The following is a 16,023-nucleotide window of genomic DNA, read 5'->3' as shown; positions in this document are numbered from 1 at the left end:
TTTAAACTCTTAAACAATGCTGATACTACAAAGGTTATGAGGACCTTTGAAGTTGGAGTGAATGTATTTCTGCATTATGGTTCAGCTACAAGCTTATGGGGGCCAGGGAGTGGAATGTGATGGTTTGAATAGGAATGTTTCCGTAGACTCATGTGTTTGAATGCTTGGCCTATTGAAAGTGGTACTATTAGGAGGTGTGGCCTTTTGGAGTAGGTATGGCTTTGTTGAAGAATGTGTGTCACTGTGGGAGCAGGCTTTGAGCTCTCATATGCTCAAGCTATGCCCAGTGTGGGACAAGGCCTACTTCTGCTGCTTGCAGATCCAAATGTGGAGCTCTCAGCTCTTTCTCCAGCACTGTCTGTGTGCATACTGCCATGCTTCCCACCATGATGATGATGGACTAAACCTCTGAAACTGTAAGCCAGCTCTAATTAAATGCTTGTCTTTATAAGAGTTGCCACAGTCATAGTGTCTTTTCAGAGCAACAAAAACTCCAAGACAATGTGACAAACTAAATTTAAACATTTATTTTATTTCTTACTAGTGTGTACACACGACTGTGCACATGTACATGTTTGCATCATGTGTCCACATACACAGACATGAATGCAGGGAACTGACAAAGCCAGAAGATGTCAAATCCCCTGGATCTGGAGTTACAAGTGGTTGTGAGACCTGACGTGGGTGCTGAGAGTAGAAGCAGGTCCCTTAGAAGAAAAGTACCTCTCTTAATATTTTAGCCATCTCTCCAGCCTCTATAAATCAAATTTAAATAAAATTGTTTGATGTTCAGGGAATCAGTGCCAGCAGTGGGGAAACTTAAGACCATCATGTTAAGTGAAAGCAGCTTGTCTTATAATGATAAGTATTTTATGTTTTCTTTCATGTATGGGGTAAGGAAAGAGGGAGACTATCAAGAAGGTAGAAGGGGAAAAACAAATAGAGGTGAATGTAATCAAAGTGTGTTACTTTGCATAATTAGTTATAAAGTAACCAAAATTTAAAAGAAAAAACTAGAAGCTATTTTGTTCCTTGATAGAAAGTGTTCACATTAGTAATTCATTAGTTGAAGAACATTTAGATTGTCAATCTTGTTTATGTTCTCAATGAATGAGCTCTTTGATTTGTTGATTCTTTGTATTTTTGTTTTTGTTTCTATAAATGCAGAAAAAGTCTTTGGAAACACCCAAGAGGAATGTAGGACTAGGTGAAACATAACTCAGCATAATAAAGGCTATATATGACAATGTCATAGTCAGCATTAGATCAATTGGAGAAAAACTCAAAGCAATCCTATTTAAAATCAGGAATGATAAAGGGCTGTCCACTACCTCCAGTTCTTTTCAATGGAGTGCTTAGAGTACTTGCCAGAGTAATTAAACAAGAGAAAAAATACAAATAGAAAAGGAGGAAGTTAAGTTGTCTTTATTTCTAAATGTTATAATATTATGTGTAAGAGATCCCAACCCACAAGGAAATTTCTAAAAATGATCAACAATTTTATCAAAGTAAAAGAATATAAAATCAACTACCAAAGCCTAGCCTTTCCACATATCAACAGTAAAGAAACTGAAGTTTTCACAAAAAACATTCAAAAACAAAATAAAATAACTAGTAATATCTACCAAGGTTATGAAATACCTCTCTACAATAACAACTTTAAATCTCTGAAAAAAAAAAAAACAGATTGAGAAAGACAAAAAGATCTCTTTTTGGTTTATGGATTGGTAGATTTAATATTATAAAAATAGCTATCCTATAAAAAGCATTGTAATGTAAATCCAATCAAAATCCATAGCTTACACTGACCTTATCTGATATATTAACATAGACATTCAAAAGTAAACGCTATGTCAATTACAGTTATAGTATGAATCTAAGTGAAATTAAGTACCCACCTCTATTGAGGGCAATTGTTATGCAATATTATATTCCATTTATTATACTTAACCAGTTAAACCTATGGGGAGAATCTTCCTGGCACATAGATAGCTCCAAGTAATATCATACATAGGCACTCAGCTGCAGTGAAGTCCCTGCAAGTGTCATTGCTTTAAGTTAATATTGCTTTTAGTGACTCAAGCCTCAAAGGTCAATTATACTTAGAAAATATTCCAAGCCCTTAAATTATTAAATGCTTTTACACATTGCTTTTACACATGAATAGAGATCTTAATTAATAGAAAGATCACAGCCTTGTTCACATTAGTAAGTAAAACAAATACTTCATGGAGTCCAGCTGGAGATATGGAAGTGCAGTCTTTGACTGCCTTTCTGTCAGCAGCTGTTCAAATATCTTTAAAGTTTACCTAGAAGATGCTGTGAAAAAAAAATGTTCAGCCATGCATTCAACAGCCTGTGAAGAGCAGGTGTGAACTACCCACACATAAGGCACCAGGAATGCAAATTAGACAGAGTGTATAACACCGTTGAGCATCATTCTACGGTCAGGAAGGCCTCTAGAAAATTATTTCAAAGAAAGAAATTTAAAACCAAAATCAAAGTTCTTCATAATTAAAATAATCCTGAGGTAAAAAGTTTAAGAAGCATGATATCTTCTTTAAAATTTCTTTTTAAGATTTATTTTTAATTATGTATATATGAATGCATCTGTGGGTATGTTCACATATGAGTGCAGGTGCCCACAGAGTCCAGAAGAGGGTGTTGGATTCCTTGGAGCTGGAGCTACAGGCCTTTGTGAGCCACCCAACATGAGTTCTGCAAATCACACTTGGGTCCTATGGAAGAACGATAGTTGCTCTTAACTACTGAGCCATCTTTCTAGCTCAGAAATGCTCTTTAAAAACAAATAATCATTATCCAACTCTCTTATTTTCATGTATGGCATTTGATTAAGAGAAACATAAAGTCTAGTAACTTACTGCCAGAAGTGCTTGCCCAGAACCCTTTCTTCACAAGTTTTTACTTATATGGCATTAGTGTTTATTTCCTGCCCTACCTCCTGAAATGTACCAGCCATTCTCACTGAAATATAAACTCCATGAAGACAGCGTTTGTATCTTCCCCTAGTGTCATGGGTTTATGTCCATGTTAAGATCACAGAAATTGTTCAATAAAAATGTAGTAGCTGAGAGTAGAAGTAAAGAGGATAGATGAGGACCCGATCTCTGCTAATACAACTCTCAGCACACGGAGAGAAACAGTAAGGGTGAATATGCAAGGGACAAACAAATTATTAGTTTTCCATAAATAGTCAACAATTGAGTAAACTTCAAATAGCATTTCTTAAGCTTGGTATCTTAAGGAATCAGAGGAATCCTAGGAATTAGGGGCTCGTGCCTGTAATCCCAGTACAGGGATAGCTGTGGTGTGAGTATTGCTGTGAGTTAGGAAGCCTCGGTTCATGGTAAGATTCTGTCTCAACATCTAAAGTAAAAAATAATGCCAACGGGTTGGAGTGGTGGTTCAGAAGTAAAGAGTATGTATTGCTCTTGCAGAATATCTGAGTTCAGTTCCCAGCACCCATCTGGTGCTTTACAACCATTTATATTTCTAGTTTCAGGGAACTCAATGCTCTTTTCTGATTTGCCCAGCAGACATGCACACAATGCACATACATGTATGCAGACAAAACACTTACAAAACAATCACAGGGAGGAGGGAGAAAAAAATCAAACTAAAACAAGAGAAAGAAACAAGAAAAAAAAAAGCATCAGGGAATTAGGGCAAATGGCTTGTCAGTAACATATTCCCAGAACCCATAATAAAAATAAAAATGCGGCATGTTTGCATTCCCAGAACTGAATGGCAGAAACAGGCAAATTTGTTGTTCTTAATGATAACTCACTTGAAAACTTGCCCTCCGGGCTGGTGAGATGGCTCACTTGTCACAGGCACTTTCTTGGTAAGCCCAGCAAACACAAGTTCAATCCCCTGAATTCACGTGAAGATAGAAAGAGAGAACCAACTTCACAAAACTATCCTCTGCCATCCAAATGTATGCTTGGCATGATTACAGTCGTGCACATGTGCATACACACATGCGCACACACACACATACACACTAACAACACAGATAAAGAATTAAAATACACTTGATCTTAGCCAAAAGGCTGAGAAGCTCTTTGGGTGTACCTAAGTGAACATTGGTACAAAGTCCCAATTTATTTCTAATATCAGAGATCAGACCTCTACTCTTGCCTGATGCATCTAAAACAAAAAGGGGGAACTGTAGAGAGCTGCGTAATGCCACGCCTTAAAGATGGAGCTGGTTTCCGCCTTCCACCTTCCCGATGGTGAGTGCTCTCTGTCACGAACAATTCCACATTTGGCTAAGGCTGAGGATCTGGCTTGCTTCTGTGTATGTGGACCTATCTGCATTGCCCACGAGGCACGCCTGGGTTGGCTACCCAGAGGCTATTTAAGCTGTGGGCTGGCTTTCCCCAGGGTCTGAGGATTGTTCAAGGTTCCTGAATAAACTGCATTGAGAAGAACAAAAAAAAAAAAAAAGATCAGAAAGGAGAGGAGGACCTCCCCTATCAGTGGACTTGGGGAGAGGCATGCATGCAGAAAGAGGGGGAGGGTGGGACCGGGAGGGGAGGAGGGAGGGACTTATGGGGGGATACAAAAGGAATAAAGTATAATTAATAAAAGTTAAATAAAAAATTTTAAAAAATAAAAAAATATAAATAAAATATAAATAAAAAATAAAAACAAAAAAAAAAAGAATTAAAATACACACTCATCCTGAACTAAGCTCTTCCTATCGAACTTGCCTTCTTTGGGGTACCACCAATAAACCGCTTTCCTGGGATACTGTACTTGTATAAGAATCTTCTAATTGTCAGCTGCCTGTAGAGTCAAAATTAAGACATTAAGAAGGAAAAACCCTAATAACTATGTGTTTTAATCTGTTGAGATGTGTCATTTCAGGTCTCTGTCCTAAAGACTTCTTAAAGTTGAAATAGTGTGATATTCCTATCCCTTTTAGACCTACTGCTTTGTTTTATCCAAGACAGGCTGAAAATAAAGTGTGAATAAAATACAAAATTTAAATACCATCAAATCTCATATAGCACCCTCTCACCAGATATCTTATTAGATTAAATTTATCTTAGTCTTTAAGAAAGCTTTATACTTCTTCATGATTTAATTTTTTTAATTTAATTTTTAATATATTTATTTATTATAATTTATTCACTTTGTATCCCTCCGCAGGCCGCTCCCTCATCTCCCTCATCTCCTCCCAGTCTCACCTACATTCTCTCTTCTCCCCCTATACCCTCACCTATACCCCTGATAGGGGAGGATCTCCTAGCCTATCAGGTCTCATCAGGACTGGCTGCATCATCTTCCTCTGTGGCCTGATAATTTCCTGAGGAGGAAATTATCAAAGAGTTCATGTCACAGACAGCCCCTGTACCCCTTACTAGGGAACTTACTTGGAAACTGAGAAGCCTAAGGGCTTCATTTAAACAGGAGGTCTAGGCTCTCCATGCATGGTCCTAGGTTGGAGTATCGTCTCTGCAGGATCCCTTGGGCCCAGGTTTTTTTGTTTGTTTGTTTCCTTGGTTGTTTTTTGTTGTTTTGTTTTGTTTTGTTTTTGTTTCTCTGTTGGTCTCCTTGTGGAGTTCCTGACCTCTCTAGGTCTTTCTTTTTTCTTTTCCTCTTTTTCCTCTAGGTCTTTCTATCTCCCTCTTCTTCCATAAGGATTCCAGCACTCTGCCCAAAGTTTGGCTATGAGTCTCAGCATCTGCTTTGATAGCCTGATGAGTAGAGTCTTTCAGAGGCCTCCTGTGGACAGCTCTTGTCCTGTTCCCTGTCTTCTCCTACTTCCAATGTCTATCCTGTTTACCCTTCTGAATGAAGATTAAGCCTCTTTCCTAGGACCTCCTTGTTGTTTAGCTTCTTTAGGACTATAGATTTTAGTATGTTTATCTGATATTATATGGCTTATACCCAGCTTATAAGTGAGTATATATCATATGTGTCTTTCTGCTTCTGGTTACCTCACCCAGGATGATATTTTCCAGTTCCCACTATTTGCCTGCAAATTTCATGATTTCCTTGTTTTTTATTGCTGAGTAATATTCCATTGTGTAGATGTACCACAATTTCTGTATTCATTCTTCAGTTAATGGACATCTAGGTTGTTTCCAGATTCTGTCTATTATGAATAAACATTGTTGTGCAAATGTCCTTGTTGTATGGTTGCACATCTTTCAGATATATGTCCAAGAGTGGTATAGCTGGATCTTGAGGTAGCACTATTCCTAATTTTTTAAAATTTATTTTATCTATCTATCTATCTATCTATCTATCTATCTATCTATCTATCTTCTATCTATTATAATATGTTCACTTTGTTTCCCTGCTGCAGCTCCTTCCTTCATTTCCTCCCAGTCCCAACCACACTTCCTCTTCTCCCCCTATGCCATTTCCCTAGTCTCCTGATAGGGGAGGATCTCTTTCCCCTTCTATCTGACCCTAGCCTATCAGGTCTCATCAAAGCTGGGTGCATCATCTTCTTCTGTGGCCTGGCAAGGCTGCCCCACCCCAGGGAGAGGTTATTAAGGAGCCAGCCACTGACTTCATGTCAGAGATAGTCCCTGTACCCCTTACTAGGGAACTCACTTGGAAACTGAGAAGCCTATGGGCTTCCTCTGAACAGGGGATCTAGATCATCTCCATGCAAGGTCCTTGGTTGGAGTATTGGTCTCTGCAGTACAAACCTGGACCCAGGTTTTTGGTTCTGCTGTTCTTCTTGTGGAGTTCCTGTCCTCTCTAGGTCTTTCTATCTCCCTCTTCTTCCATAAGGTTTCTAGCACTCTGCCTAGAGTTTGGCTATGAATCTCAGTATTTCCTTCGATATCCTGGTGGATAGAGTCTTTCAGAGGCTCTCTGTGGAAGGCTCCTGTCCTGTTACTTGTCTTCTCCTATTTCTGATGTCTATCCTGTTTGCCCTTCTAGATGAGGATTAAGCATCATCCCTAGGGTCCTTCTTGTTGCTTAACTTCTTTAAGACTATAGATTTCAGTATGTTTATCTTATATTATATGGGTAATATCCACTTATTACTAAGTATATAGCATATGTGTCTTTCTGCTTCTGGGTTACCTCTCTCAGGATGATCTTTTCTAGTTCCCACCATTTGCCTGTAAATTTCATTATTTCCTTCTTTACCACAACTGCTTTCTTTCTGTCTGTCCTTCTAGTGCTGTGTGGTGGTATGCATGCTTATATGTGTCTGAGAGTGAGTGATGGGCATGTGTGTGAAAGAGAACATGTGAAGATATTTTTCTCAATTTTTCTCCATCTTACTTTTCTAGACAGGTTCTCTCCTTGAACCCAGAGATTGCTGATTTGGCTAGATTGGCTGCCAGGAAATCCTCAGGGATCTTTTCTTCTTATCCACACAGCTTGGTTAACAGGACATGCCACAATGCCTGGGTTTTGAAAATGGGTGCTGGTGATCATAACCAAGTTCCCATTTTTTCATGGCAAATATTTTGCTGAGTGAGCCAGCTCTTAGCCCCTCTCACTCTCTCTGTGCATATGTGCTGTATCTATTTGGACACTTACAGACCCACACTCAAAGGCATATATATGTATATATCATATGCTTTCCTCTGAATACATTCATATGAATCATAGATATAGTTCAGTAAGTATTGAGGATAAGAGACAAAGATATCCCCCCCCCGCATAACCACATTATACTGATTAATATGTGGGAAATTTAACATCTTGTCTTTATTGAGCGTATAGTCTATAGTATAGACTATGTGGCTCCCTGAAGTCATTCATGGGGTTCCCCCCCTCAGGCTCAGATCCAGAGCCACACACTACATCTTATCATCACGCTTCCTGATCCTCTTAGTTCCTGGGCATTGTCACTTTAAAAGACCATAGCTCTGCTTTGTGGGGAATAGACCTCAGCTTGCATTTGCCCAATTATTTTTTATGATATGTTCCTATATAATACTATTGGCATAAGTAGTACATAGATGATGTCTCATGTATTTACAATATTTTTCTCTTTCCTCTTGCTGCTGTATTACACTTGATTAACTGAAAAAGGCGATGTCTTCTAAAGCTTTCCATTTTAAATAGATAATATGTTATACTTTTGAGATCCTAGAAATACTTTCTTGTTTAAAATATTTTAGCATCTATTGATGATGTTTCCTGCATCAATAATTATTGTGGTGGTGTTGAAATAAGCTGCATTCCTAATGCACTGCAGGTATAGAATGAGAGTCCAGTATAGGGACCTGTTAGCTATCTACAGGAATCATTCATGATTAAGACTGGTCTTGTCATTGTTTCATAAACAACTTTCCTCTATTTTCTGAGATGAAACATTACCAGCAGATATCAGCTATTTTCTAGAACAATCATATGTATGCAAGCGTAGAAAAAAATAACATATGGTTCTGAGTGACTATCTCCGTGGTGGAAGCACTTGCATTATATAAAATCTCCATATGTTTTCCCTTGAACCAGTTGTCCTTGGAGATGGGGTCACAAGAAACTAGTCCAAGCCAGTAACCAAGAATAGAACTGATAAATCATAACTGTGAGGAGACCGTACAGTCCCTGCATGACCCTGAGCTTCTCCTTTGACTTTGTCATGAATATGGATACTAAGAGATGGAATTAAGAGCCACAACATGGAAGTTCCCAGGATGCTGAGGGATGTTTGACCTGTCAAGGACTTGGCATGAGTGAAATGAGCTCTTCTGAGCTGCTGGACTCTGAGGTTATTGCCACAGTAGAAGTGTACCAATGACAGCTTTTATATTCATCAATGATCTGAATTTTCTAAGAATCATCTTTGGTTTACTATGGTGAATTATTAACTGCATTATGATACTAAGTTATAAAGTGATAGAGAAACAGTGACTGGACAGTGTTCATCATTATCCCATACATATACACACACATATATACGTCTATACATAAATATACACAAATATACACATACATATGTATGCCTAACATAACATGTTATGATACATATGAGGATATGTATAAATGGAATTATGTTATGTCCCTATATATGCTAATATATGTACTTCCTCATTTCCTAGGTTGGCTGTCTTCAGTTTATGCTGGAGCTGAGGGTGCTAGCTCACAGAGATGTTGTAAGCTGGCTAGTGTGGCTCTGCAGCTTACACCTAGCCACGATAAAGTGTTTGCACAAAGGAAATATCACATGTTATAACCTAGCCTTTTTGTCCCTCTGCCCTTTCTCCTGCAATCCACAGAGTAGGTTGGTAATATTTAACAGTGGATATCTGGTTATCTTTTGTCTCCTAATAGGAGATGAGCTAATAGGAGATGAGCATGTGATCCAAGACTAGCAGAAAGGAACTGAGAAGAAATTAGAAGCAAGAACTAATAAAGGTTTCTCTCTCTTAAAACTGTATATGCACCTAAAGAAATATGTATATGTGACCAATAAAAGATAGGTATTTGGCTGCGTATTATAGTACCATTCACTGTTCAAATGTATATCCACAGGAGAATAGACAGTGGAGTGCTACACATCAAGGAGAATACGTGCCAAATGATACACAGTGTGTCTCACTAATGTAACAAGTAAAAGAATGTAGAAATTGAAAGAGGTCATGTGGAAGACTTCTTATGTAATAATTACATCCTGATTCTTCTTCAAGATCATGGATATAATCATTATGAACAAATATATCATGTAATACATATTTAAAATATTGCTTTTAAATATATATTACATATTTTAAAACATTTTTGTGGTCTGGTAAGGCTGCTCCCCCCTCAGGAGGAGGTGATCAAAGAGCAGGCCAATCAGATTATGTCAGAGGCAGTCCCTCTTCCCATTACTATGTAACCCACTTGGACACTAAACTTCCATGGGCTACATCTGTGCAAAGGTTCTAGGTTATCTCCATGCCTGGTACTTGGTTGGAGTATGAGTCTCTGGGAAGACCCCTGAAGATGACAATGCAGCCACTCCTGATGTGATCTGATAGACTAAGATCAGAAGAAAGGAGAGGAGGACCTCCCCTATCAGTGGACTTGGGGAGGGACATGTATGAAGAAGAGGGAGGGAGGCTGGGACCGGGAGGAGAGAAGGGAGGGGCTTATAGGGGGATACAAAATGAATAAAGTGTAATTAATAAATAAAATTAAATTAAAAAACATTTTTGTTTGTTAAAATTTTAAAGGAATTATTTTTATTTAAAAATATGTTATTTATGTGTGTGAGTGTGTGAATGTGTGTGTATGTGTGTGTGTATGTCTGTAGGTGTGTTCCTGTGAGTGCAGGTGCCCAGAGAGAGATCAAAAAAGGGTGTCATATCCTCAGTAAGAAACTGATGCAGAAATACACAAAAAAGAGTAGATTTCCTTTTACTTCCTACATTAAAATAAAGTTATGTGAGAAGCAGATACTCCATGCAGTCTGCATCAGCCACATCAGTGCAGCCTGTGAGTGAGAGTCAACACCCTGCCATCACTGCAACCACAGTTGAGAATCAGTTGAGCCAGTCTTCCCATCATGGAACCCTTTCTGGTCTTTCTCTTTTGGAAGGAATACATGTTATTTTTATTAGATTAAAGTCATTAAAGATGAGATGAAGGCATTCTGCATTAATGAAAAATATTTAAAGGATTGCAAGGGGGAGTGGCTGTGAGGGTAAATTTTCAAGAAAGTTACCCTTGTCATTTGGCTTATTAAATCAGGTCTGCTAGGCACACTCACCTGCCTGTTTTCAAATGTCACCCCTTCAGGAGCATCCAGTTTCTCCACCTACACCTCTTCCCTTCCATTATCCATCTCCATCTCCTTTAGTACACCTAGTATCTGAAAATGCAGCTATACCTAACTGTTTTCCTTCCAGAACACTGGATTTTCCGTATCACCAAAGGAGGTCTCACTAGTAATGAGGTCTCAGTCTGAAAGCAGTTGTGGCAGAATGGAATCCATTCACAGTTTTAAAGCAGAGGAACAAAGAAAGTATGTACACTGGCAGGCAATGTTAGGGTTCCATTACCTGCTAGGTTGTTTTAGATTCTTGTTTTTGGTCTGCCCATCACAAGTTTTCTTGCCTTTTCCTCTTAGTAGTGTAGTAAGACCATAAATGCTTATCCTAATGGAAGGTTCTCCTTTCTTATTTGTATTTAAGTTTCAAATTGATAACTCTTGCCCAGTTCCGCCCTCAGTTACAGTTCTCAGTTCTGCTTTCTAATTGAACTTTCTATAAAATAATTTTAAGGGATCAGAAACTATTTCCTGTTCAGAGCTGGTATATATTGAAAAGCCCCTATCGCTATAACATTTGAATAATTTCAAAAGAACACAATAGGCAATGTCCCACTTATACAATGAGACTAAATTGGTTTCAATGAATGACTGAACACTAATACAGTGTAACATATTCACTTTAATTAATATCATTAGGGAAGTGAAAACATACGTGAATGAGGGCTCAGTTTAACTTATGAGGAGCACTGATGAGTCAATGCTGAAGCAGGACATATTTTCAAGTGTGGAGATGAAGCTGTCATTTATCAATACCGTGAGTGTTAGCTATAGTCTGTCTGTGAAGAAAAACATAACAGAGAGAAAGAGAGAGGGTTGGGGGAGGAATTTTAACAGCTCCTCTCCATCCCTACCAGTCTGTATAAGCACAGGTCTCTGTGACATGCCTACCTCTTTAGCCATCACAACTAAAAATACGTCTCTGCAAAACTGCCACAGGGTTAAGACTTTGACTGACATAACATATCAGCCCTGGCTGTAGTGCTTTCTCTCTCATTTTGTTTTCAATAATGCTTTGAACACTTACCCTAAAAACTTAAACTGAAAATTGCAAACTAAAGAGATTTAAGAGAACAAATGGTCCCAAAGGTTTCCTTCAAGCCCAGTTAGGCAGGCTTAATGTACCTTTAGCTCAGCTGTGGGCTAGACAGGACAGTTAAGGTATTAAGAATATTGAAATGTTTCAGCAAAGGTGATAGAATGGAATGGCTTCATCTATCCTTCCAAATATTTGGTCACTATTCTCCTCATATCCTAATTTTTTTAAGCCAGAAAGCAGGTATTTCCTGTCTGATGTGGCCTCTGGTACTGAAATGAAATATAGAGGGAGAAGCTCTTCAAAATCAGATGCAGTAAAATAAATCATTAGTAGCTTGTGGGAGACTCTAGAACCAGGATACTGTGGGGTGATGTGATGTTGCAAAGGTTCTTGAAGGTGTCCTTTGAATTTTTTCCTAAAGAGTAGAGGGAAAACGGAGTAGTGAGTAGAGACAGCTAAAGCTATGAAGAAAATTACTTTGTTAGGGATAAAATGAAGTGTAAAAGCTGTGGTGCTAGAAAGAGAAGCATAATTAAAGTGGTGTTTTTGCAGTCAGGGAAGGATGACAATGATCACAAGAGGGTTTGGACTCATAAGGAGCAGAGATGGTGCATTGTGAGTGAACAGAATAAAGGCTGAGAGCAGGGCTACAGATGGTCATGTGACAGGCATGGATGTATCCAATTCTGGTGGCTCCATTTTTCTCATTGAAGCAAAAAGCAAGAACTTTCCATGAGAGTGGGGACTAGGAGAAAAAAAGATGCTCAGTGACTAATTAAAGATCAGTAGAGAGAGTGGACATGGGAAATATAATGGGCTAAGCAGCAGCTCTAAGCACTGAGAGTGGCTTGTGACCCTGAATGTAAGACATTTCTCCATCTGCCTTTAACTGGGGAAAAGTCAGTGAAGGTTTGAACAAAACCAAGATTAGAGTTTTATCAAGTGAATACAAGGATGAAAAGAGAGAAAATACATAGAGAAGAGGACTAAGCATAATGGAAGATAAGAATCTGAGTTGGAATGAGTACTGAAAGGCACAAGCGATGATGAAAAGGTAGTAAGATTCATGGACATCAAGTCACAGAGGTTTGGAGAGCTGTTACAGTTAAAATATTAACAGGAGTGAAAATAAGGCTTGACACAAGAAGTGATTATTATTTCCACACAGAGCTCTGTGTAAATGGATGGTGGTCAAGGATAGGTGCACAACAGATAGTCAACCCATTGTTATGGCTGCTATGGTAACAGTGAACACACACCAGAGCAGAAGCTCTTCTGATAAGGCAAAGATTAGAAAAAGTATCTCCATGGCAGAATGCTTGCATGAAGTGCCTGTGGTTCTTGATTTAATTCTCAGCAGTGAAAAAAAGAAGGGAAGATAAAGAAGAAGAAGGAGGAAGATGAGGAGAAGGAGAGGAGGAGGAAGAGAAGGAAGAGGAGAAGAAGAAGCATGAAAATGGAAAAGGATTATAAAAAAGGCACAGGGCCAAGCATGATGGTTGTACACGTTTAATCCCAGCATGTGGGAGGAAGTGATATGTAGATCTCTTGAGAGCTCCAAGCTGGGTTGGTAAACATACTGAGTTCCAGGCTAGCAAGAATACATAGCGACCCCTCCCCTTTTTAAATAGTACAGCCCACCCACACACACACCAAGGGGATACCCAAAGGCAAATTTCTTTGGGAAGTCATTTAACAACAAGATGTAGGAAAGATATAAACAGTTCAAGATTGTTAGTGTTGAAAAGTTCTAGAATTTTCCTAGCCAACCTCATTTTAAAGATGAATAGCTGAAACTCAGAGAGGTGGGAGGATTTGCTTAACAGCCACTTTTAAATGGGGAATGTTGTTCTCTTTATGGTGGCTGAGCCACAAGAAATTGATGTTGCAAAGGCATAACAATGGTCAATTTTTGCCATTTTGTGTGGCTCAACTTATGTACTCCAGTTTTATTTCTTTTACAGTGGTGTGCTAAACAAGAGCAGACATTAAAGAATTTTAAAAGAAACTATTGCCTACACATTTTCATTAAATTTCTAAATTTTGTCCAAGGAATGTGTGCATGGAGCTAAGCTGAATAACCACACAGAATCTACTGACCACGAACGAGTAATGATTGAAAAATCTAAACGAACAGATGAGAGCAGCTGCCCCAAGTTTGGGTCAGGATTACTAGCAACCCTCAAAGTAAGGTGACCCAGGACGGGCATAAGTGGATTACGATTATAAGCACAATGATTAAGGGTAAGGAATTACACTACTTAAGGGAAGCAAGGTGTCTGTCAAAACAAACTGAAACAAAAACCAGTTACACAGATGGTTTTGTTGAAGTCTCCAACCCTTTCCCATAGGAGACTATCCCACCTTCTTTAAAATGAATGCTGTTAGGTCCAACCACACTTGCAGGTCATCACCTCTGAAACACTGCAGATTTCAGATTTGAGGATTATAACTTGACTTCTCATTAGGATATGAGCTGAAAGAAAGGCTGTCTGCAACAAAGAACATATACATGAAATTCCTAGAGATTGTGTTTCTATTGCACATCAATAATTCAGCACCATTGGCTTCCATACATCACCCTCTGTATCTTGTTGTCATAATTAATGTGAGATCATATTAGAGAAATAATAAGGTAAATGATTCCAGGAACAAGAATATCCTTTGGCTCTGGCCCAGAAATTTTTCTCCAAAAACCAGGAGAGCAGCTCAGCCTGTGAGCAGGGGAGGATGGAAGCACCAGAGTTAATACTACAGAATCAGTCTTTAACCAAAGGGGAACAGGAACTATCCTAATTTCCTCACTTCACAGTGGCTAAACTGAAGCATGACTATATGACCTTTCTGAAAGGTCTTGGAAGAAAGGATTTATTTTATATTTTATTTTAATTTTTGAGTCTGTAATTTAGTTACACTATATCTTCATCCCCTTTTCTTCCTCCAAGCCCACCCATAAATCCCTCCAAATTCTCCATCAAATTTATGGTATTTCCCCATTAATTATTATTATAAGTACATATGTATTTGCACATACATATATTCCCAAATACATCCTGTTGAGTCCATATAATATTACTTGTGTATATCACTCCCGATCAAAGAAACTTCTTTGCAACAGACAGAGACTACTATAGAAAACCGCAATCAATCAAAATGCAGAGTTGTGGAACCCAATCCTGTAGTGCGTTTTGGTTTCTTTAAAACACAGTTATGATTTTAGCTTTTTATGGTAGCCAACCATGCTTGGGGAGAATGTCCTGCTTCAATGGCTGTAAAGGCCTGAATGGTCATGGCTGCATCACACTGTTGTGAGACTCTAATCTTGCATATATACCACAGGCAAACCAAGGAGACCAACACCAGAAGGCCTGCTAACGCTCCCATGCCTGCCCATTCCTTCAGATGATTCATGGCTGCAGCAATCCATGTTGATAATCCTGTGGCTAGTCCTGCGTCCACTCTGGTAGAATTTACTGTGACAATGGCCACTCTCAGCTGCTCCATCGTAGTATCGAATTCTTCAGTCCAATTACCTAAAATATGCGAGGCTAAGCACTGCACTCAGGGTCAGCAGCTTTCGACCCAGAGAAGAGCATGTCTGATTGCATGCGGGTTGATGCCCCAGGTCCCGCCTCTGAGAAAAAGGTATTGGACAGGTCTGATGCTCTTTGGGTGGATGACACCTAAATGAACATCAGTACAAAGTCCCAATTTATTTCTAATATCAGAGATCAGACCTCTACTCTTGCCTGATGCGTCTAAAACAAAAAGGGGGAACTGTAGAGAGCTGCGGAATGCTATGCCTTAAAGATGGAGCTGGTTTCCGCCTTCCACCTTCCCGATGGTGAGTGCTCTCTGTCATGAACAATTCCACATTTGGCTAAGGCTGAGGATCTGGCTTGCTTCCATGTATGTGGACCTATCTGCATTGCACACGTGGCACGCCTGGGTTGGCTACCCAGAGGCTATTTAAGCTGTGGGCTGGCTTTCCCCAGGGTCTGAGGATTGTTCAAGGTTCCTGAATAAACTGCATTGAAAAAAATAAAAATAAAAAATAAATAAATAAAAGTATTATATTCATAGTAAAAAAAAAAAGTTATGTTATGTGAATACGTTTTTGTTTTAATCCCAAGTGTGGAATGTGTGGCTGTTTCATATTGTCCACAGCAGTTAACTTCAAGTGTGCTCCAGAAGGGGTATGATTTGTGCCAGTTGCAGA

At 38.9% G+C, this 16,023-nt stretch overlaps 1 protein-coding gene across 4 annotated transcripts in view; it reads right to left on the bottom strand.

The window, feature by feature from the left end:
- The window catches only part of Pak5 (p21 (RAC1) activated kinase 5), a 356,591-nt gene that overhangs the window by 255,038 nt on the left and 85,530 nt on the right, over positions 1–16,023 (bottom strand). The window contains exon 2 of one of the 4 annotated variants that reach the window (XM_060383202.1): positions 3,809–3,894. The exons of the other annotated variants lie outside the window; for them this stretch is intronic. The gene's annotated coding sequence lies outside the window, so the exon portion shown is untranslated. The remainder of the gene's footprint in view (positions 1–3,808; positions 3,895–16,023) is intronic. 4 annotated transcript variants of the gene reach the window in all.

Source organism: Meriones unguiculatus, chromosome 4 (assembly GCF_030254825.1).
Source record: "Meriones unguiculatus strain TT.TT164.6M chromosome 4, Bangor_MerUng_6.1, whole genome shotgun sequence".
Taxonomy (NCBI): Eukaryota; Metazoa; Chordata; class Mammalia; order Rodentia; family Muridae; genus Meriones; species Meriones unguiculatus.
This window is presented reverse-complemented; position numbering and strand designations above follow the sequence as displayed.